Below are 25,413 nucleotides of genomic sequence, written 5' to 3'. Positions count from 1 at the left end.
ATTCAAACTTAAGTCTCTTAGATCCTGGTGAGACACTCCTACAACTAATCACACTAGCTGTAATAGGGAGGTTCTTGAAGCTGGTGGTCAGGTTTGACACTCCTAGCTTTATTTTGAAGATGTTTATGAGATTTCAATGACAAAATGATGAATTTTGCTTATCACAAGCAGACAAACTTAGGCTCAATTGCAGATATCATGGGGAGAGGACTGTTGTGGTAATAACCAATGCATGGTCCAATTCTCTTCTTTTTCAGACTGCAAGCCCCATTAACATCCTGAAGCTGATGGCCAGTCTTGAGACTTGTAGTTTAATTTTCCAATGAGTTAATGCCTGGTGCAGATACAAAACCTTACCTTCCTTTGGAAATAGCACGGCAACGGTAGCGTTCTGGAAATAATCAGGGCCCATGTGTTCTGGTTTCCTTAAGAACATAACTGCCCTGCTGGATAAGACCAGAGATCTCTCTGGTCCAGCATCCTGTCTCACATAGTGGCCAACAAGTTACTGTAGAGGGCCAACAACAGGGCATAGAGGCTGAGAACTTCCCCAGTGTTGTCTGCTGGCTTAGGTGTTCAAACGTTTACTGATTGATCTATCTTCCATGAATCTGTCTAATCCTTTTTTAAAGCCATCTATGCCTGTCACCATCACTACTTCCTTCCTTCCTTCCTTCCTTCCTTCCTTCCTTCCTTCCTTCCTTCCTTCCTTCCTTCCTTCCTTCCTTCCTTCCTTCCTTCCTTCCTTCCTTCCTTCCTTCCTTCCTTCCTTCCTAGACTCACTAGTATTACTTAAATATGTATTGTGGCAGAGTAGGCATCTAGGTTTATTTCTGGGACTTGTCTTTGTTTTAAAGTCTCTGTTAGGTGAACTATAGATACCGGTAAGTTTTTGATTAAAAACATGTGTTGTAAAGAGTAGCTGTTGATAAAACCATGATGATTTTTTTCCCACCGATTTCCTTCCCATGCAATGTAAAAGTATGAACACCCTCTGTATTAGTAAGCTGGTTTAAAAAGCAGTTTGGGGTCAATATGGTGAACAAAAAACTCCTAACTTGCCCCTGTTTTCCAGAGTGATATGCTTCAGTTTTGCACCAGTCCAAGAAAATGGGAAGCTGCCATTCAGACACACCATTCAGACACATTCCTGAGCTGACGGCATACGCAGATGGCAGGGAAGAGGCGCAGCGGCACCTCCTCCTAAGCCATTTTGCATACGGCGTTAAACAAAAAAAAGCTGTTTCGCAGCTTTTTTTGGTTTAACCGGGGCCTTTTGCCCCATAGGGAACAGCGATGCTGCACCTGCTAAAAAGCAGCCACAGCACCGCCGTTTCCGGGGCCGGCGTACCGGGCTGAACTGGGATAGGAAGCTGGCTAACCGGCGGCTCTCCCCCCCGGCCTGCCCCTGGAACATCCCCCTGCCCTGGCACAGCCACTCTATGCCATGGCCTGCGCCACGGAGAGGCCGTGCCGGCGGAGGGGCGAGCCGCGGTCCCATGGTGCTCAGCCGCCGTCGGGACTGGCCTCACCGCCAGTGTAAGCGTGTGTAAATCCGTGATTACACACATGCTGGCGGGGAGGTCACGCCGCCTCCTATGAGGTTTCAGCAGAAATCTCAGGAATGGGCTGTAAGTGATTATAAGGGTATAACGATAGTAAGAAGCCTTGCATGACTATCCCATAATGAAAATGAATATTGTACATCAGCATAATAATTCATCTAAGTGGATGAACTACGTCACCACAATATATTGTGAATAAAATATATTTGTCTGGATTTTAAGAGTAATCCTTTTTAGCAATGTGACTCAAATAGCTTTGTTTTCTATTTCATTAACCTAAAATAGATAATGGCTATAATAATATTATGTCTCCTTCTGATCTTAATCTTTGCCACTTCCTTTGTGCTGAAATATGAGATTTTTGCAACACCTCATGTGAATGGTCTGTTAGCATGACGAGAAATGTATTGTCCTAGCACCATTCCCCAAATAAAAACATAGGACAACCTTACTTTGGGTTCAACTAGTTTATTAATATCAAAGTTGGCTGATCTACTACTCTGCTTTTGGGGGTGGGCTGTGCTGTACAAGTAGCCTTTCCTGGCTAGCAATATCTGGCTATCTCCACTTTGGCTGTAAATGAAGTCAACAATTAGTTGCTGACTGCACATAGGTGGCACAACTCCTGCTCATGTGTGCCATGTTCAGGAACTCTGCTCTGCTATCCCAATTTCCTCTCTCTTTATCTTATCTTAAGAGAAATTGAATGTGGTCACTTCAGAATTAACTCAAATTTCAAATTTCAAATACCTTTATTGGCATAGTACAATCTGCAGTATATAAAAGGATAAAAGTTAGAGTAAAATAAAATTAAAATAAATCATTCCTTAATGTTGTGATTCTACTTCCGACTAGATTCCCATCGATTGACTACTATCGTCAAACATTTTGCCACGTTTTTGGAGAATTAACTCAGACCTGACCTTCATGTATATTTAGTTTGCAGTAGGTACTATAGCCGCTGTGTGTTAGGATGGATTTAGTTACTCCCTTTTACTTAGCTGCATTTCATTACTCCTTTTATCTTTTTCTAACACAAATCCCCCCCCCGGGCAGATTAAAAAAAAAACCCTCTTCTAATGGAGGAAAGCATTATCATTTGGAGGAAGTCTTTCTCTGTTAGAGGACTATTGTGTAGGATTGGAGTTACTGGATCCAAACCAATACCAATATAGCTTTTGGGCTGACTTGAAAAAGTGGTGGTCTTCATCTTTGTCTGCACATTCCTTTTAAATGAGACTCATATAACAGAAAATACCAACCGATATATTCAGTGTCAGTATCAAACGCCCAATTGCTTATGTGTTGCTTGGCTCTTTTCAGATGCTCAGAAAGAGGGGAGAAAATGCAGTTGTTGCTTTTGTGCTGAACGCCTGCTTGGACTTCACTCTGACCCAGGATATTATTATATCATTAAGCATAAGAAAGGGCAAAGTTTTTATGAGGCATATAGGGCTGTTGAAAAAAAAAATCGGTAAAATTCGGATTTGGCAAAATTCGGCCCATTTTAATTCAGGAAATGCCGAAGTCTGAACTCCACCGATTCGGATCCATGGAATTCAGCACTAAGTTCGGAGTTTGCGAATAAATTCGGCCATTTAAAGCCATTAAAAACACATTTGAGCCTTTCCACGGCTCCGAGGGGGCATATTTGGAGGTAGAGGTCCCAAACTTTCAGTGTAGCTTGAGGGGACCCTTCTTGCAAGAACCCCCAAGTTTTGTGAAGATTGGGCCAGAGGGTCCCGAGAAATGGGGCCCGGAAGGGGTCCACAGAAAGGCATGAATGTGCACACGCACCCCCCCCACACACACACACACAGATCTCTCTCACACACAGACACTCTCTATTTCTCTCCCCAGGCCGCACAGCAGCTGGGCTCACACTCAACTGCGACTGATTGGCCAGAAGAAGACCCAGCTTGGCCACCGATTGGCCGCGGGAGAATGCTGCTTCAGGGGCGCCGAATTTGCCCAAATTTATTTGGCATCCGCCGGAACTCGCCGAATTTGGCTCATTGTTTTCCTGCTGTTTTTCAGTTCGGATGGAACCGAATCGACAGTCCTAGAGGCATATTTCTTTCTAGGAAAAATGTACATGCACAAATTTCTCATCTCAGGGAAGTCACAACAATCCCCTTTTTAGTGTCTTTTTTCATTACAGTGGTGAGTCCAACAGCCCCTTCCCCCCCCAAAAAAAGAGGAAAGATGTGTAAAAATATGCTTCTGACCCCTGGCAAAGTGGTTCAGAATCTTAAAACCAAACCTACGTCTCAGGAACTGAGAGAAGGGGGCAGCAATTGGCATGAACCAGAGGCAGTTTGGTTCCCTTTAAAAAGTCAATGTGTTTTGTTAAAATGCAATCTCCTTGGATTTTTCTTACTGAATTTTAAATCAGCAGAATTTCATACATTGTTTGTGGAGGGGTGCATGAGGAAAAGGGTACAACTATACTGAAAAAAAGAAGAAAAGACCTTTTGCATGAAGAAAATCACACATTAATTTAGCCCCTTGGATAATGACTGTATTTGGCTTTGAAATGACCAGTAGCCAGACAAGAACACTGAGATGGTTAACTTTGTGTCCAGGCATTACTGGCAATGTTCTATTGTCTTCAGAATTGAATCAAGATTGAAAGACACATGGTGCTAGAAAATCCAAACCTGATCGTCCATGGGTTTTAAAAATGCAAGCAGATGTTGTGTAGGGGCCCATTTCCCCCCATACAGAGTCACCTAATGAAAAAGACCCAAGTCATATTGTTAATTTACTGTCAAAACTAGGTGCCTATCATCCTTCCATTGCTCATCACCGTGTGTGTGTAGGCGGGGGGGGGGGCAGTTTTGACAGACAAAAACTCCTTCTCTCTCCACCTCTTACAGTCTCGATCTGTACAGGGCCCATGTCAAACTGAAATGTACATTCAAAAGATTTTGGAGAGCTATGATTTCTATTTTAGCTAATGTGATACTCATATAGTAAAAAAAAAAAAAAAAAAGTAAAGGTCCCCTGTGCAAGCACCGGGTCATTCTTGACCCATGGGGTGATGTCACATCCCAACATTTTCTAGGCAGACTTTGTTTACGGGGTGGTTTGCCAGTGCCTTCCCCAGTCATCTTCCCTTTACCCCCAGCAAGCTGGGTCCTCATTTTACCAACCTCAGAAGGATGGAAGGCTGAGTCAACCTTGAGCCGGCTACCTGAAACCAACTTCCGTCGGGATCAAACTCAGGTTGTGAGCAGAGCTTTGGACTGCAGTAATGCAGCTTACCACTTTCGATAATTTTGAATTTCAGGAAGAAACCATATTCCTCCAATTTGGAGAGCAAAGGTCAGACCTCTTAATCTTCCATAGGCCTAGTAAAATCTCATTTAAATTAATTGGACTATTTTGGAATAAATGCTCTAAAGATAAGGACTTCAAAAAGGCATCATGATTATCTATATCTGTTAAAATGTGCTTTAAAAGAAGGGTTTCTTTTAATTATTTTCACAGTGATTTCAAATATATTTCCCCTGGCAAATGGCATCAGAAACTTACACAAGTTTTTTTGTAATTGACTATTTTAGATTGCCTGTGTTCTATTTTAAAGAAAGAATGTTGACCATTAATAGCTTTGCCATTTGTTAGGGATGTTTAGAGGTTTCATTTGTTGATTTGTTTAGGAGCTAAGCGTGCTCCAGAGACTGAGTAACAGCAGTGTTATTTTTCAATGTCAGGCAAGATTTAGTAATTATAGAGCATCAATGCCCAATGGGTTGATAGCCTAACTTATTCTGCCAGTACAGATACCTTATTGTGATACATTTCACATATATAAGCACTAATGCATATTACACCAATCAGAAAGTGAAAAAAAAATAGAACTACTATATTTGGTTGTTGATATAAGTACAAAGAGTTCCAAAATCTGACTATATTTCAAAGATTAAATTGGCCTACCTGCTGGAAAACAAATATAGTTATAAGTTCCCCAATGACCTGTAAGGAAAGTGAAACATTATAAAATGTAATTTTTTAGAAACTATTTCCAAGTGTACTCTTTATGTTTTCACCAATTTCACAGTACCTTACAATAGTTTATCCAGGACATTTTTATTGGTTGATTTTCTTTTTAAAAAGTTCACGATATAAAGATTCATGTTATTAAAAATTCCAAATCTTCAATTTTTCTACAGAAATAGTTTTCAAAAAGAGTAACTAATAAATTGTATCTGTCATTTGTTCCTGCCGGCCAGAAATATGGCCATTGCCCCAATACCCTTCCAAAAGATGACTTCCAGGGTTTAAGTAGTTTATTTAAACCAGCTGATTTACACCATCAATTAAATTATACATTAATTGAGGGTGGGCTGCCCTAGGCAGATGCCTCTTTGTCTGACAAATCCACCCTGGCTCCAAACTTGGCCAGCAGCTAATGCTGATTTTGGTTATCTTCACCTGCACCTCTCCGTGTTTTGATTGCTAAAATATTGTTCTGGAGTATCTGCAATTCATGCCACTGTTTTTTTGCGGAACTATTATTTGTTTAATGCCCGCTCCGGGCCGTTCCGGCTTTTACTCTGTCCCCACTTGAAGTGCTGAGAGGTGCCCCTATCCCCTTCCCTAATGCACCAGAAAGCTGCTACCAGGTCCAAAGAGATGTTGCTCAGCACCAAAGGCTTCACAAGCCCCCATCCTGCTGGAAAGCCAGTGATGGTCTGATCAGGACATGCCCTCCATCATGCCCGATGTCTCAGGGTGCTTGGTGCTTATCCCTGCCTAACCTAAAAAGGGCTCTGCCCCCTTGACCAATTGGGGAAAAGCCCAAAAAATTCAGGGGTTTAATTTTATTGGCCCCTATCTGGAGGATTCATTGGGGCCAATAAAATTGGACCCCCGTCCCAAGATTTACTAACATCAGGGGTTCTTGTAAGGAGAGTCACCAGCAGCTATGCTGCAAATTTAGTGCCTCTATCTTTTAAAAACAAAAACATCCTGCCCCCAGAGCCCCAGAAAGATTTCCCAAAGGCTATAATGAAGTGTGTGTGTGAGGAGGGGTTAAACTTTAAAGGGGATGCATTAAAAGGAATGATGGGATTGCCCATTGTAAACAATGGGAGAAGCTTGAAGGCCCATTGGAGATAATAGGAGCCAGGAATGCCAATTGACTTGCAAGGGCTCCATTGAAATACATTGCAGCACAAAAAAAGTTGCAATGAAAATGCAGAATGGATTTTCTTTTTTCTTTTTTTAATAATTTTTTAATTATTTTTCACAATATCCAAACAAACGGTTCAACAATTATTAAAAATCATCAGAAAAAGTAAAAAACAATTAATTATTGTTGAAATTACAAATATATCTGAATATAATATAAAGACTTCCCCTTCATCTCCGTCTACCTCATTATAAATTTATATACTCTCTTGTATAAGGTTCTAATCCTAATATTGTCACATATATATAGATAATTTTTTTATATCAAAATCAAATAAAATAAATTTGTGTTATCAAATCATATATAACTATTATCCGTCTTGAAATCAACCTTATTATAATAATTATATATTTTAATATAAAAACATCCCTAATACTAGTAAAAAATGGATTAGAGCAATGAATAACCTTTAAATTCCCCCATTTGAAATTCATTTTCACAATGAATTCTCCATGCCTCCCATTCTCCCATAAATTGCATATTATCTTTTTGATTTATCAATGCTGTAAGTTTTGCCATTTCCACCAGTTCCAACATCTTTTGTATCCAGTCTTTTTTGTCTGGAATGTCAGTCGATTTCCGTTTAGCTGCATAAATCAATCTTGCAGCAGTGGTGGCATAGATTAAAAATGATCTCTGAGTTAAGACAGAATCCGGTATCATACTAAGTAACATCATCTCAGGTGTTTTAGGTATATTGTTCTGTATGATCAATCTTATTTCATTGTAGATCATGTCCCAAAAGTTTTTTGCTTTGTCACAGGTCCACCACATTTGGTGAAATGAACCTATTTCTATATTGCACTTCCAACACTTTGGGGACATTGATTTGTAAATCGCTGCCATCTTTTTAGGTGTTAAATACCACCTATACATCATTTTGTAGATATTTTCTCTTAATGATTGAGCAAGAATAAGCTTCATATCTCGAGACCAAAGTCTTTCTCATTTATCCAATAATATATCACGGCCCAGCGTTTGTGCCCAGGTAATCATAGTAGATTTAATCCGTTCTTGCTCACAGTAAATTTCCAATAATAATGTATATATCTTGGATATAAGGTGGTCATTTGTATCCAATAAAAGTTTGTGAAAAGTTGATTTATTTTTGGAAAATCCTGTTTTCAAGTCCTGAATGAAAACAGAGTTGATCTGGTAATATTGAAACCAGGTCAGGAGGTCCTTTACTTCCTCATAGTCTTTCAGTGAGCATTTATTACCTTCCCACTTTATAAGTGATAAATGCAGAATGGATTTTCAATGTAAACTTATCAAATTACAATTTAACCCTTTCCCAACACAACACATTTGGTGCTGTGAAGTTGCTTACACAGATTGCTTAGAATACAACACATTGCCTTATGTGTTGTCATCCATGGGAAAAGGTGGCACTATCTGCAACAAATACACTTCCTATCTTTTTTTAAAAGAACCACACAGCTTGCTTTTTGGACTACATTGGGACAGAAATATCCACTACCATTTGCAGAACTGAGGCAGGTCACGTAGCCCATCTTCTGGAACAAAGAATTGGCATAAAAAAGCTGGATTTAAAGAGTTAAGAAGGGCTCTTCCTACCTTATCATCTGCATGAGCTTTTAAAAGTAAGTCTACCCTGAAGAATGGGAGATATGATTTAATCCAATCAGCAGTTAATTGAAAAAGAGCATTTCCCAATATTTGGAAGTCAAACCAGGTGAAGGACAGAAACTTTAATGCTTGGGCTTTATATCTGCATTTCAAATGGGAAAAAGTTTGAAAATCTGGTAGGATATTATTGAGTTTTGCTAATTTTAGCAGATCACTGTTGCTTAAACCAACTTTCTAGAGGACTGACTTAAATTACAATAACAAAGAAAAGGAATGGCAAAAAAGAATGAACAAAGTCACATACTAACTTAACCCATATGAAGAACAGAACTAGGAGTTAAATTGGAATTTCACCATGTGCAATACTTGCTGTACTGTCAGTTCATTTTCACAATATAATTCAATTATTATTTGATACATGTGTCTGTGGATTCAGCTCTTTTAGAGAGAGAGGAGCAAGTGAGAAATGCAGAACTCTGTTACTTATTACATATAGACCTCTCCAATATGAATTGAACAGCATTGATGGTCTTAATGTTTTCATCTTTGGTGTTCAAGCTTTGGATCCTGAATAGTTATAAGCTTTATACATTTCATTTAAGGAACACTTTGGGGGAAATGAAATCAGTATTTTCTACACAGTCCCTTAGATGGTGATATAGAAGAGAAAAAGTTTATTAGTTGATTGTGTTTCTATTGTCATGTATGGGTTAAAAAAATTCTATGGCTGTTGTAAATTGTGTCATTTGGTGAATCATACACGGTATTTTTGGGTGTTGCTAAGTAAATCACAGCCTGACCTGGATGGCCCAGGCTAGCCAGATCTTGTCAGATCTCGGAAGCTAAGCAGGGTCAGCCCTGGTTAGTATTTGGATGGGAGACCACCAAGGAATACCAGGGTTGCTGTGCAGAGGAAGGCACTGGCAAACCACCTTTGTTAGCCTCTTGCCTTGAAAACCCCATAAGGGGTCACCATAAGTCAGCTGTGACTTGACAGCACTTTACACACACACACACACATTTTTGTAACTGTTTTTGACACAAAATATCTTTGTGAAAAAGCCTTAAAAACTCTGGGCTAAATTCCATAACAATAAATATCAAGGAATCTGAACCACATTTTCACAGGGGCAGAACTTTAAAATGTAGAATATTAATCTCATTTTATTTGAATAAGACATACCACAGCAGAAGTAATAATGTATGGAGGCAAGAATAACCATCTGCTACAAATGAAGGAAATGGGGAAGGCACTGGCAAACCACCCCGTAAACAAAGTCTGCCTAGGAAACGTCAGGATGTGACGTCACCCCATGGGTCAGGAATGACTTGGTGCTTGCACAGGGGACCTTTACCTTTTTACAAATGACATATGCACCTCACAGAACAGTGCATATTGCTAATGGTCTAATCTAAGGCACATAAACAAACAAATAAAATCTAATGTCATTGCTATACACCCTAGTAAGTCTTATTTGTTGCTCTCGGAACCAGACTAGATGGAATGTCAAACAGCTCCTACAAATGATAATGTTGGATCCAACAAACACTCTTCTGACATTATGTAGAAGTGTTGACCAGAGAGAGGAGTAGAAATTCCATTTATTTATTTTATTCAATTTCTAACCCGCCCTGTCCTGACCAAGGTCAGGTTAAGGGTGGCTAACAATAATAGAAATACACAGTCATATATTAATAGATATCAAACATAATTAAAATAAAACAACAACTAAAATCTGAGTACTAACAGTTGGTGCCAAGATTAGGGTTGTGCAAAAAAAAAAAAAATCGGTAAATTTTGGGTTTGGGTTTATTGAGCCCGATTTTTTTTTGAGCCTTCTGTACTAACTGTAGCTTCTAGACAGTATTCAAGGACAGGTCCACATAGAGCAGTAATCTCATCTACAGTGTATATTAGCAGTGCATGCACCTCAGTGGCAAGATCTTGTCAGTTCAGGAAGGGCTGCAGCTGGCTCACCATCCGATGCTAGTGAAAGACTCCCCTTGTCACCACTTATACTTGTTTATCACACAGGGGGTCTGGGTCCAACAGCAACCCCAAGCTACAAACCTGCTCCTTCAGGAGAAGTGCAACCCGATCCAGAGCAGGCAATATCCCAATTCTTGGGTCAAACCATCTCCTACCAGTAGCGCCTTCGTTTTGTCAGGATTAAATTTCAATTTAAAGGATTAAAAAATTAAAACATTAAAGATGAAAACATTAAAAGATTATCCAAGAGTAAATCAGAAATAAGACCATTTCCCTCCCTCCAGTCTGGTCAAGTTCTGTGATGTTGTCCAGCCTCAATAGAGTGCTCTATGGGCCTCCTAGCCACGGAGGGCTGACCATATAATCACATGGTTTCACTCATAATCAACACTGGTCCTGTCACTGAGGGAGATATCTTTGCTTAATATACTTCATCCTGTTTCTAGCTTTCCTGTTCTGGCTATTACATCACTTGTTTTGAGATCTGATTCAGTGTCCCCAATCCAGTTTGTGCATATATACTAGAATGATGTAAAAATGCATTTGTTATTAAGGGGGTGACACCCTTGTTTAGATTTGGATTGGGTCCCCATGCCAGTGTAATGAAGTGGGGTTATTTAGGATTTTATTTTGTATATTCTAAATTGTGATGTTTTGAATTGTGATATGTAAGCTGCATTGAGCCACAAGGAATGATGGAATGTAAACATTTAAACAAACAGTTCTCTTCTCGCACTGATGCTGGATAACTGCTCCTATTTCTCATAGCATTGGACTATAACATTGTTATGGTGGTTGTCTCTTCTATTAGACAAAACACACATCAACTGGGTCAATTAAAAGGAGAATATAGTGCAGAACAGCACCACAGGGAATCTACTAAATCAAATACCCACACAAAGATCTATTGCATCCCCTGAGTTTACTCATAATCATCCAGGATGCTATGCATTTAATGTACAAGACTAAACAATTTAAAGCACTCAGCTTATGTAAACATGCACAACCAATGAATCTAGAAGTGATAATGACTGATACTTGGACTGTACTGAAAAGTTTGTCATTTTACCCAGACATTCCTGATTTGGACAGAATGAAGATATATTCAGAAAGGATCAGATTCTCAGCTGTTTTATATTGGCATGACTGCATAGTGTGACAACACTATTCAGCTTCATAGTTGCTGTGGGCCTGTTTATATAAGTTCTTCCCATTTCAGATGTATCCATCATGACCATTGTTGATCATGTTACACAAAACAATGCCCACAACACAAGTCTCAGTTTTTCAGAACTTCTGTTTAAGTGAATAGCAACCTATGCAAACTGAACAAAGTTGTCCCAAAGACAAAATCCAAATGTATTTTATTAAAACCAACCAAAACATCACATAATAGTAAAGAAATTTTTGTGTTCTCCAAAGCACTTCATCTGGCTAGATATTTCATACAAAATTATAAAAGGTTGAGGGAAGGGGAAAATATGTTTCAGCAGTGCATGATGGAAAAACTACTCCACCCCTGACTCTAAAACCATAGTTTTTATTTCTTTATGCATTTATATATCACTTTTCTCCCTACTGGATATCAAAGCAAGTTACCTTTTCCTTTCTTTTATCCCCTAGAAGCTCCTTAATATTCAGACCTTTAGCAGCAGAATTATTTAAACCTGTTGCTTAAATGACATAAGGACCAAAATAAATGTTGCAACTGCCAGAGTAACTTCAGGATCCCTATCACTCAATAAAAGGTATTACCTCAGACACAGATAACCCAGACCAATCAATTAAAAGAGGGGTAATGTAACCTGGGCCCTGACCTGGATGGCCCAGGATAGCCTGATCTCATCAGATCTCAGACGCTAAGCAGGGTCAGCCCTGGTTAGTATTTGGATGGGAGACCACCAAGGAATACCAGGGTTGCTGTGCAGAGGAAGGCACTGGCAAACCACCTCTTTTAGTCTCTTGCCATGAAAACCCCCAAAAGGGGTCGCCATAAGTCGGCTGCGACTTGAAGGCACTTCACACACACAATGTAACCTGGATGGCCCAGGCTAGCCTGATCTCGTCAGATCTCGGAAGCTAAGCAGGGTCAGCCCTGGTTAGTATTTGGATGGGCGACCACCAAGGAATACCAGGGTTGCTGTGCAGAGGAAGGCACTGGCAAACCACCTCTGTTAGTCTCTTGCCCAAAAGGGGTCACCATAAGTTGGCTGCGACTTGACGGCACTTTACACACACACACACACACACACACACACACACACACACACACACACACTGTAACACAATCTAAGAACCTCATAAAAGGAACATTCCAATAGCATACGTGCTAGAGAACCAGTTGAATCAGAAGGACACAAACAGGTCCTTGCTGAATAAGGTAACTTAATATATCTACCTTTCATAACCGTTGAAGCGTTAGCATTTAATTTGGCAAGGAAAGAAGCTCATAAAAGGCATGGGATTGTCAAAAAATAAGTATATGATGGCAAACATTTAGGGGAGGAATACCAAAAAACTGAGATGAGCATGCATGATGAGCATGAGTAACTGTGCTAGCATAGTCAATCTCTTTAGTATGTTTTTTGAATTACGGTAAAAACCTCCACATCCCCAAGTTCACTAAACCCAGTGCATCGGGAGAGAGAGGATGACTCTCAACTCCTTGCATTTTCACACTAGCCCTTCATAAATGTGTCAAATGCTTGGGATGCATCATAATTTCTGCTGATTACATGATTGTATGTTTTGAATTATCCTTGTTCCAGTCATTGTGAACCAATTTTATGAATACGTTTAAAAGCCCATTACAATTTATTGTTCAGGCAAGAGGTCATGAACCCAATGTACTAGGTAGAGTGTTTTTGCAAAACAATCCAATGGTTTCAATTTTTGAAGGAGAAAAAATGTTATTATGATAAACAGATTTCTGCCATTAAAAATAAAACAAAAGCAGATTTGCAGCGGCATGGAGTTTTATTGGGAAAATGTGAGAACAACAGGTTTTACAATGCATTTTGTTTGTGGGATAGCTCATTTCTAAGAGTTCCTTCAGGCCAGAAAAGCACACGTTCACATTTTGTATCCATTGGTTTAGTGATAATTGGGAGAGCACAATGTTTCTGTTCCCCTTGCAACCCCTTCAGTAATATGTACTCAGGTTTGCCACTTTCCCTTTTTAGTGCTGGTCTTCACCTCCCAGCTATTCTATGCTTTCGTGAATGCCAAAGTAGCTGCAGAAGATTAAGATCCAGGGACCTGCACAGCTTCAACAGCTTCTCTTGTAGGTGAGCCAAATGCAGAGTCATCAAGCTGAGTTGAACCGTCAAGAGCAGGGCCGGATTTAGGTTTGATGAGGCCCTAAGCTATTGAAGGTAAGGGGGCCCTTTATATGTCCAGCTGTCCTTTGTCAACAACAAATTGTCGCTGTTTTTTGTGTTGAATATATGCTATATGGTAATTTATGGACCTAATAAGTATCTAAAGTCATTTGCACATAACAAAATATGTATTTTATCAAAGTAATTGCTGAACTGAAATACAATTAAGAAGTATATTAATAGTGAAATAATTATTAAGCTCTAACTTAAAATGATTTTTTATTCATAACAATGTAGGCACCCTATATATAGAAATGAGCAAACCAGTGATATTTTAGGGAGCAGGCTAGCAGGCGGGGCCCATTATTTACATCATAGGAGCCTACACAACACAAAACACTGTTACTGTATGTAGGTTTTATTTTATTTGTTTTTTATCTTATATTTTGGAAATGTACATCCAGTTTTTTTTCCTTTAAATTTTTTGGGGGGCCCAAGAGAGTGGGGCGCTAAGCTATAACTTGTTTAGCTTATACGTAAATCCGGCACTTATATGTAAATCCGGCATTGACTCAAGAGTGCTGCCCCTGAAACAAGGCATTTTAGCAGCCCATTCGTTAGAACTTCTTGAATGCAAAAGGCAGGAGTTTTCAACATAAAATGCAATAGAAAGTTAGAAATTTAGACATTTAGACTTAACAGCCCATTTCTGAAGGGCCCCCGAAACTCCTTAACAGCTGGCACAGCCCCATTGGAGGCAATGAGGGATTTTCCCCGTTTCCTCTATTTTTATTTTTTAAAACCCCTTTTCTCCCTCTGTGGCAGCCGGGAAGTCTCTGAGGAGGTGCTGCGGCTGTGCTGCTCCCAGCTGCTGCAGATGCCCCCCCCTTCAGGATTGGGCTGCCCATGTGTGTTGCTTTCAAAAGAGACACAAAACAGCCCATTTCTCATTTTGATATGGCCATTTCCTTCCATCAGTTTCACAGGAATCAGCAAAAAAAAGTCCAGAAGGTACACATGAGTTTGTTAAGTATAACAGAGGTCTCTTCAGGGGCATCAACTAATGTAGAAAGAACCAAATGGCAGCCAGTCTTCATCTCACCTTCTGAAAAGGTGACTACCACAGATGATCTACATGTGTGTTGGAATGGGTTAAAAATGTGCATACAGTATCCATCTAGGGATATGCACTCACAATCCTGCTATTTTTTGTGTATGTCCTGAACACCTGGGCAAAAGAAAATAGTATACAAAAGAGTTTTATTAAAATGAATATACTCATTACTCAGTGACAGGGTTGGGGCTATGTGCTATGGGATTTGGTGAATCTGCTTATGTTCTGGTGACCTGAGAGCCATAGGGTTGCCAGGTCCCTCTTTGCCACTGGTGGGAGTGTTTAGGGGTGGAGCCTAAGGAGGGTGGGGTTTGGGGAAGGGAGGGACTTGGAGGCCATAGAGTACAGCTTCCTAGGCATCAGATATGGAGACTTAACATACAGGTTTCTTCCTGTTGCTCCTTCTCTTGGCATAGGGTGTTATGGCATAAGCCTAGCACACCTGTTGCCTCCTTCCTCCTCAGCCTCTGCTTCCATCTCTACCTTTATGGCCTTCCTTCCCCTCTACTCCACCCCCAGGCCAGCCTTCCAAAGGCATTTAGGGCCCATCTTCACATCTCTCCCCGCTCCTTCCTTCTCACCCTTCTTTCTGGCCCCACCCCAGCCCTGGCAACTCCCTCTCCATCCTCCTGTTGGCTGGGTGAGGCATGCTCTTGGCTGCCCCAGTCCTCCTGTGCCTTGCCTCTCTGGCCCCTGTGCTCCCAGCTCTTGTGCTGAGGGCCAAACTCCTCCCCTCCAGCCCTCCCCAATTGCTGGGTCACTGTTCGAGCCAGCCCCAACTTTCCTTCCCACTGCTCTCAGCGTTGGTGTTGGCAGGCAACCTTTGCCTCGCCCCACTGCCCCAGGACCCGCCTTCATCCACAGATGCTCTCCCTCTTTCTGTTGCCTTCAAGATGGTGAGGAAGTCCTGTCTCACCTCACCTGCTCAAGGGCCAGGCTTGGCATCCTCCCAGCCTCCCCCTCTGTGGGGATGCGCCACCTCCATCCTGGCCTCTCAGCTGCCCAGCCCACCTTGGTGGCAGGCGTTCCCCTTGCCGCCATCTCCATGACAGTGAGGGAACTCTCCACCCTCCCACCACCAGGAAGTTGGGCCCCCGCCTGCCCCTGGCAGCTGCAGTAGCAAGCGGCCTGCGTGTTTCCACACCACCCCGGCTCCCCCTAGACTCGCATCCCTTCCACTCCCCCTCCAACTCTCCTGGCAGACAGGTAAGCAGGGGTTGCTGGGGTATGTCCTCGGATCTCCTGGGTTGTTGGGAGCCGGGGTTTTGGGTGGGAGAAGTCCTGAGTCCTGGGCTCGTGCCACAGACTCGGGACACTTACCAATAGAAATGCCTTCCTGCAGTTCACCTCACACCATCCTTTGCACTTAAGCGACAACCTCCCATACAGTCCGGTATTAAGGCTAAAAAAGAATGCCACATACAGTAATGGTTTTAATAGGGCAGCAGAGAGATTAATGATGTCCTTGTCCGATTGGGGATATCCGACATCTGTTCATCAGGTGGCCAAAAACAGAGCAGTTTTAGGGCAGAATTTTGAATATACCATACCCAGACAGGACCTGTCCTTGCTCTTCTGGCTCTATTGATTCATTAGCTCACACCCTCTTGGAATGCCGCTTTTATGAGGAACTTCGATCACATTATATCTCTTCACTTTTAACATATAAATCTAATGCCTCTGTGTCTGACATAATGCCTTTTTTATTAAGTGACAGGGATCCCAAGGCTACATTGCCAGAGGCAAGATTTATTTCAGTCCTTATATCCCTCAAATGTTAGATTTATGCTGCTCAAGATCAATGGATCAAGGAGCTTCTAAGGGATAAAGGAAAAACAGAGCAGACCAGTGTGTCTGGACAAGTTTAATGCAGGTTAAAACAAAATTCAACATCAAAATAAGAACATCTTTTCTTCTTTGCAATATAATCAGCAGGCATACAATGTACAAAGAATAGTGAGATGACATTGGCACCTCATACAGAACATTCTGGGGTTCCAGAATTATCCCACATTTGGGTTGTGCAGAACTAGGGCATTTAGAGATCTATTGATTGATTCAGATGTTTACCATTCACCAGAACAGACATTACCTAAGGGGCATTTTAAATGTGGTAGTAGCTCTGTCTGTGCACTGTGCCTCCCTGTGAAAGAGTTAAGCGCCACAACTATGGGCTTTAAGTTTATTTTAAAGCAATTTACAAATTGTGCCACCCAACACTTTGTGTACACAATAGTATGCCCATGTCAGAAGATGTATATATAGATGTTAGCCATTTTATTGAGAAAGGACATAGAGACAAGGGCTTATCAATCTTTGTAGATGTGCAACATGTAGATGTGCAACATGTCCTTTTACAGAATGAAATGAAATTTATTCATATGTTCCAAACCCTAACACCACATGGTTTGAATACTGATTTCGATCTTACGTGTTTTCTGTGAAATGGTACAGTGGTGTACTACACTGAAGGGTGATTTTTCCTGAGTCGGTGGAGAGGAGTTAGCTGCCTTGGTCTCTTTAATCTAGGATTGCTAGTATGTGGTTGTCAGAAAGAATGGCCACACACCTACTTGCTTACTGATTCTAATTATATCCACCTGTTCCTTTTGCTCTTATATGTTCCACTAGTTCATCACGTTACTCCCAACCATGAATGTATGTGTCAATTGAGATTGTTTAATTGAACCCTTTGTGGTCTATTATTGCTGATACCGCATGACATTTATGCTTGCAGGTAAGGTAGTTTTAAGTGTCTAGTTGGAAATGTTGTTCGATAGCCCATTGTTTTGTTAAATTCATATACCATTCACAGGCTGAGGAAGCATTTGTTTGAAACGTGGAATAATATATCTGGAGGTCCCATTCCTGCACTCTTTTTTCAACTCCTGGGCAAAGCCTATACCCTGAATTCTTTTTCTACATCTGAGCAAGCATACAACAGCATCTACCACCTTTGGATTTGGGCAGATTTCAGCTGCCCTAGTATTGTCCAGGTGTGCTGTTAAGTAGAGCTCATGAACTTTGGGGCTTAGTGTAATTTGAGTGTGAACTGACTTCAATTAACGTGATTGTAATTTCATAATATTTACTTTATTGTCTTTGGAGTGTACAATTTACAACATTTGTATTGATCTTTGAGATAGCGGTTGTTAATATAATTCATCATTGTTGCCATCATGCTGTTTGTTTAAGTACAATGCACAGTTTTGGCATACCATAATCCTGTTCACACTGAGTTAAGAGAAAGTCCTAAAGCACTCATTAGAACAGACATGTACATGAATTACAGTTGACCCCGTGAAACCACAATGTGGGATTAAGGCTGCAATCCTATGTATTCTCTTAGCTGGGAATAAGTACTATTGAACAGAGTGCAATTTATGTGTAGAGAGGAGTAGGATTACATTGTAAGGTGCCCATATCAGAGGGATTGCTCTTTCCAAAAATTAAACATTTCTGCTTTAGGCATGGCTGATATAAGATGACTGTACAAAACGTTTTGCAGGCTATTGCCTTAGATATTTTTGAGGCCCTTTCCAACCTTGTGAAAAGTTATTTTCTATTAGAATAGTTATACTATCACATTTTCCTCAGAAACATCTGTGGAAGTCAAATTAAATGTAATATTGTAATTCTACCTGTATTTACAGCTACAAAAGATCCATTCAACCCCTTCCATCCACAGTTTGTACACAATGGGCTTGTTATTCTGTACAGTACCAAGTCATTTATGGCTTGGTGAGGTTCATCCAAGGGTGACTGTGTCCCAGTAATGTGAGGACATGATTTAAAAAAAAAAAATCATCCAGGAAGAGGCAGATTATCTTAAATTTTCTAGTGCCAGTAAACAAAGACATCTTTGAAATCTTAACTTTGTTTATTACATGTACTGCAAATTTAAAATGAAATTGCATGCCATACATGGCAACATAAATTTGATTGAATTCCTGAAAGCACTGAAGTCTTTGCTACCTAATTTGAAGTTACTACGTTACTTATTGTTTTGATAATGCTGCTAATCAAATAACATTTGTGGTTTAACTGTGAAATCGATATTCAGGCTAGAAAGAGGTACTGGGCCAGTAGAATGAACTACACAGGGCAAATGAAGCCTCTTAGTTTTTAAAAAAGAACATTTTTATATGGTTGGTGCAATGGCAAAAAGATTCTTTTTAAAAAAATTCACATAACATTGGCTCATTGTATAGCTGAACTGAATTCATAAAAATATATGGTGCTAGTAAGCCTGATTAATAGCACAATCCTAGGGGTGAAGGCTGAAAGTGCTCAGAGAGCAGACTGACCATTAGTCCAGTCTCTGAGTTATGCCCGCATAAGGGCCAGTTACACCGGTGCAGGCCCCAGTGCCTCTCTTGGGCGCTGGTGCAGTCTCACAGTGGCTGCCCATCAGCACCATTGAGGTGCAGGTCCCTGCGCCACCATGTTTATGAGTGGTTCATGAGGCATAGCTGTAGTTAGCTCTCTAAGCCCTTTCAGCCTGAGAATGCCTCCTGACAGAGACACAAAGTTATTCTTTCAAAAAACACGGTGTAGCCCATAGGCACCAATTGTATTCAAAAAGCAAGAGTCCCCCCACTGCTGTAGCCATGCTCATGAGGCCCCGAGAAGCTCAGGATGCCGACTACTGGTGTGACCAATCCTCTCCCCCGCTGCAGTGGCCAAGCCCTTCCCCAGCACGACACGGGATGCTGTCTGAGAGCTCTCTGCCATGATTGGAGTGAGAGGCAAAGCACTTTGAGGTGGGAAAAGCACAGTGAGGGCACTTAGCACTACTGCGTGAGCATTTTGCATCAACACCTACAGAGGAGAGCGAAGTCCACACTCTGTGATTGACCTCTCCCATTTCAGAACCTAACAGGTACCCCATCTCTGGAGGCAGGACCCAAAGAGGCAGCCATGGACTGTCAACTAAGCAGGGGCAAGCCCCCTAAACCTGCTTCCCTGTTGCCCTTGCTTGTGGCTAGGAGCTGCCTCAACAGTTGAGTGGGGGGCAGCAGGGGCAGTGACCTCCCAGTACCATGGCCCCTTCTGCACAAGGGGAATTTGTCTGTGCGGAGTGCTCTGGGAGAGCTGCCAGGGGAGGGAGCCCAAGTGTTTGGATCTGCAGTAGCCTGCAAGCTCTTCATTTGTGAGGTTCCCTCTCGGACAGGGTGCTTTTTTGGGGTGAGTGGAGCCCCTCCATTCTAAGTGGAGTGGGTTGCCACACAACCCTTGAAATTATTATCTTGTAGGAGCAGAGTCTTTGCAGCAGCTGCAGAGGTGGATGGATCATTAGCACTCAGTGAGCACTTCAACACAGGACAGATGAGCATGGTTCTGATGGAGCCAGCTTCTGCTGACTGGGGAGTTGCAGCAGGATACTGTCCCATGGGCCATGAAGTGGAGTCTCTGGTGGCCCATGATGGCCATGGCTGCACCCATCAAGGCGCTCCTGCCTGCTTCTTGTCACTGCATGTGTCTCTGTTATGTTGTTCTACAGGTGAAGAATCATGGTTTGATAAGGCAGTTGGTACTAAAGTTAAAGAAAACATCAAGGTTTGAACACTACATAATTCCTGGTCCAAAGAACAATGTTCACCTTCATTATAGTTCTTGTGTTCTTGCCCTGTTTACTGCTGCTACTTTTTGAAAACTTATTTACTGGATATTCTTAGAGGAAATATCTTTGGATGCATATGTACAAATACCTCGTGTGTTGTCAGTAGATAGTGTGCATTGACTATTCCTCCCCCCCTTTTTTAACTTTCATCGACTATTCCTCCCCCCTTTTTAAAACTTTCATCGAACAAATAAAAATGTGCTTATGATGTGCTACAAAAGTTTGCTAGTGCCAGATTTTATGTCGATTTCTTTATACGGTTCCCTCTAATTAGCCTGTTAGCTCTTCCGTTGAAAAGTAGAGTCTTTCTTTGCATTTCTTTAGTGTAGTGATGAGCTACTAGTGCTGTTGTGCTGGCTGAAGCACTCATACAGGGGTACTTGAAAAGGATGTTGTATAGGGAAGCTATTCTTCCCTTCCCGTCCCCTGCCACAACTAGAACAGATAGAAAGTGAAGAAGGAGGTGACACTAGTCAGGGGTGGGGAAAAGAAAGCTAACCACTGTAACATTTTTGTAAGACATTTGGGAAGCCTTTTTTAGTTTAGAAGTAACTGTAACAAATTAAAAATAAATGTGGAATTGTTTTCTCTGTTGTTGTGCGTTGGTAGGCAAGGTTGGGATAATAACTAGTCAAGATTATTTTCAAAGAAATACATGTATCAATGCTGGAACTTAGAAAGTCAAAGGATCTAAATCTTCTAAGTGTAATGGAGACTGCAGTTGCCAAGACAAAGTCCCAGCCTGACCTACCACACTTTATAGTCCTCCCTGCTTGCAGAGAATTAATGAGTTGCCTTAGGGCAGTAACTGTCTATCATCTTAACTAGACATGTCTCATCCAGCCATGCCTTCCCCATCATCTGATTTATTCATCTGACCTATTATTATAGGTCACATAATTGTCTGCTATTCACCCTACAGAGATTCAGTAATTCTGTTAGGACATGAAGGTTGATAGCCACATAGAAGGACAGTTAGATACACTGGTGTTGCTGTGCTGTGATTGGCTGTACAGCAGAATTAGTTATTATTCCAGAGAAGCACATTCTGGAAGGGGCCTTTAGTTCAATGGGAGTATTTTAACCTTTGCCAGCAGTAAGTTATGCCATCGCTGGAAGACAAACCGAGCTCTGTGGGAACTGAAGAGACCAATTTAATTCCACCTTCCCCCCAGTGTGCCCCTGATGTTGCCCAATTGTAGCTACTAGACCAGGGAGTTGCACTAGCTCCACATCAACATACTGTTCTTATGACCCTGCAGTAGCATTATACCAGTGTATAGGGCTGTGCACCATTTTTTTCGGTATTTTTCGGGTTCAGGTTTAATAAACCTGGAAATTTTCAAAAAATGCAAAAAAAATCAAATCCTTATATCATCTGTTTCAAATAATGGAAAATTTTCAGGTTTATTAAATGCAAACCCGAAAAATATGTGGTGCAGAGCTGAATACTGGGCTTGGTGGAGTCCAGCATTTAGTTCTGTGCCACCTGCTGCCTCTATAGTCCTGAACTTCAGAGGTGGCGGCGGGGAACTGAATGCTGGGACCAGCATTCAGTTTTCTGCTGCTGCCTCCAAAATCCATGTGGACTTGGGAGGCAGTGGTGTGAACTTAATGTGGGGCTTGGCCAAGCCCAGTATTCAGCATGAAGACTTTGGAAGCAGCATCAGTGAGGACTCAACCAGAAGGCAAGGGAGGGGGGAAATGGTGGTGGGGCCAAAGCAGCCCCAAATAATACTGAAAAATAATTCGGCATCATTCTGGATCCACTGTTCAGCTCTCTGTAACTGCTGCCATTTTCCCCAGTACCCCCACCCCCGAAAATACAGATAAGGGTTTTTTTTTTTTTTGGTTTTTTTTTGGTTTGGCTTTAGCCGAATGCACACTCCTAGTCTCTGATGCAACTATACCTTCAAGGCACACCAGCATAAGAGGTTTAGTTGGCATCCAGTATAAGTTAACCATAGCATTGCATTGTTGATCAAAATGAAGGACTCTTAAGCCATTGAATTGCTCAGTTATAGAGAATTTTTATACGGATGAGCAATCTCTACATACCTTTTTATAAGCAATACGATCTTGGGAAGCTGTTATAAATTATGTCAGTTATTTGAGTCAACTACATAAGACTATAACGGTAAAAAAAGGCATTTATAGCTGTAGTTGGCAATTCAGGTTATAGAATCAAAATGACTAGGCTTTTATGCAAAATGAAAAATAAAAGACAGATGTAGAAAGCTTTTCAGAAAACAATGAGTCAAATATAACAGCTTGTATGCTTGACAAATTAAATAATGCTAAGACAATTCTGACAATTCCATATGAGCCTTCATTTGCCTATGCGATAGCAGAGAGGGAATATTAACTAATAAATTGTTTTCAAATAACCCTAATGAGATAGCCTGCCTAAGGTTCAACCAAATGTGAATTCATATGTAACAAGGGTGACTAAATAGGCTATTTAAATATTCATGAATTTGAAATCAATTAACAATTAAATCTAACTGTGCAACAGTTTTACTATACACTTTGATTCTTGTGCTCATTATTTTGTTCAGCCAATATGTGACAAAATTTTGGGTAGCTGATGTAATTAAATTTACCAAGGGTGACAGGTAAGTAAGGGCCAGGGACCCATACTGGGTAGTCCAGGTGAATGAGCCAACATGGCACAATGGTTAAAGTGTTGGACTCAGATCTGGGAGAACCAGGTTTGAATCCTCTTTCTGCCATGGAAGCTAGCTGGGTGACCTTAGGCCAGTCACACACACTCATCCTAACCTACCTTAGAAGAAGAAGAGTTGGCTTTTATATGCCAATTTTTTCTATCTTTTTAAGGAGGATCAAACCGGTTTACAATCTCCTTCCCTTCCTTTTCCCACAATAGACACCTTGTGAGGTAGGTGAGGCTGACAGAGCTCTAAGAGAACTGAGACTAGCCCAAGGACACCCAGCTGGCTTCATGTGGAGGAGTGGAGAATCAAACCTGGTTCTCCATATTAGAGTGCACAGCTCTTAATCACTACACCACACAGCTGTGAGAATAAATCAGAGGAGAGATTATGTAAGCCACTTTGGGAGAAAGGTGGGATATAAATAAAGTAAATTAATAAAGTTAATAGAGATGTACCTGGTCTTAGAAGAGGGGACTCTGTTACCCAAGGGGCAGACACCTGGGAGGGTATTATTGATGGGGCAGAGGAACATGGGGTCCCCAGAGTCAATGGTTGGGGGAGAGCCAATGGCACATTTGAAGTCTTTGGAGGGGGTGGGGAGGGCACTGGTGCAGAAGTCAGGTAGCTGCCTCAGGTCCTGGATGCTGTAGCGGAGGACTCAGAGACCTTGCTGGGGACCTGTCCCAACAAAAGCCATATTCCCCAACCTCTCTTTCATGTGGGTTGCAATGAAGTGGGAGCAGCTGAAGACTTATCCCAAGAGAGGGATGCTTTGTGCCAAAGCATAGAGGGGCAGGCAGCAGCTGGGGCAGCAGCTGCCAGGCCCCTGGAGGGGCTGCTGGCTGTCACAAGGGACATGGGGGACAATCAGTTGTGCATCAAGAGAGGAAGTACTAAACTGAATGACAGAAATAGCCATTAGGAACAATGGGATTGATGGAATGTCCATTTGATACAACGGTAGCCAGTAATGCCTCTTGACTTGAATGGCCTCCATTAAAATACATGGACAAATGTTACAATGAATGCGGAATGGTTTTAGAATGACGTTCTTTGAGCACAGATAGATGGTTTTGGGATTGGAATGACAGTGCCTAGAGTGTAATGATGGCCACTGGGGCAGGAATCAGTGTTTGGGACTGGGATCACAGTGCCCAGAGTAGAATGACAGCCATTCTAGTCCTAAAACATTTCTGCTCCATTAAGAAGGATATTGGGGAATTGATTGGTGGAGATGCATCACTCCACCCCAGAGCCCACCCCAGTGCCCCCCTGCTGTTCTGCCACAGGTGGGGGTGGCAAGGGGGTGGCCCATAGGTGCTGTGGGCAGTGTGGCTTGGCTGGCAGGGGGTTCCCCCACCGTTAATTGGCAAAGGCCTCTAGCTGGGTGCACTCTCCTTGCCATCTTCCTGTTCTTCTTCCTTGGTGATTGTAGCCTTTGGACTGTATGGGTGGTGGACTTGCTTGGGGTCCCCTCCAGTAGGAGGTTGCTGGGGTCCTTTATGGAGCAGATTAGCAGTTCCACGATTAGACTGGCATCCAGCAACTGTGGCATGGACAACCCTTAGGATTTCGCTATCCATCTCAACTTCATGTGCTCGACTGCATGAGTGCTACCGGGTTGCTTATAAGATATTTTCTAGGGTTTCCACCCTGTCACTTTTTTTTATTGTCCTAGTACTGTGCTGGGGGACCTTGGGCCAGTCACAGTTCTCTCAGAACTCTGTCAGTCCACGCAGAGGCAGGCAATGGCAAACCACCTCCCAACATCTCTTGCCTTGAAAAACTTACTGGGTCACCATAAGTCAGCTGTGACTTGATAGCACTTTCTACCACCACCACACTGAGCTGGAAGGGTACTTTCTCAATGGGTCAGTCTAGATGCTCTCAGGAGTTTCAGAGTGGTGGTGGAATGTTACCAGTATATTTTCCAGGGAACCCTTTTTCTAAGGGAGTCTCTGAGCATGGTAAGACACCCTTTCTCTCTTCATACTGTAACAATAATCATTTGCAAAATCAGGTCTGGATCCAGATTGAAATTGCATAGTTAAGACTAACACTATCACCTTACCCAATAATAGAATATTAGTTATCAACTGCTGGGCGTATATTTGGTGGGTCATACTATTCTAAGGTGTATGCTCATTTCATCAAGCCTTACCAAATGAAATTTGTCCACAGAACCATGACCAGACTGTGCTCTTATAACATTCTGATACTGAACCAATATAACTGTGGTGTCTGAGTAATAACAAGCGATTTTATCTGCAAAATTGTTAATACAAGAAGACACTGAGAGAGTTTACATTTTCGGAGGGATATATCCTCAGATCCGTGAA

This window comes from Euleptes europaea, chromosome 12, assembly GCF_029931775.1.
Source record: "Euleptes europaea isolate rEulEur1 chromosome 12, rEulEur1.hap1, whole genome shotgun sequence".
Classification (NCBI taxonomy): Eukaryota; Metazoa; Chordata; class Lepidosauria; order Squamata; family Sphaerodactylidae; genus Euleptes; species Euleptes europaea.
The sequence above is the reverse complement of the archived record's forward strand: the minus strand, read 5'-3'. Positions refer to the sequence as shown.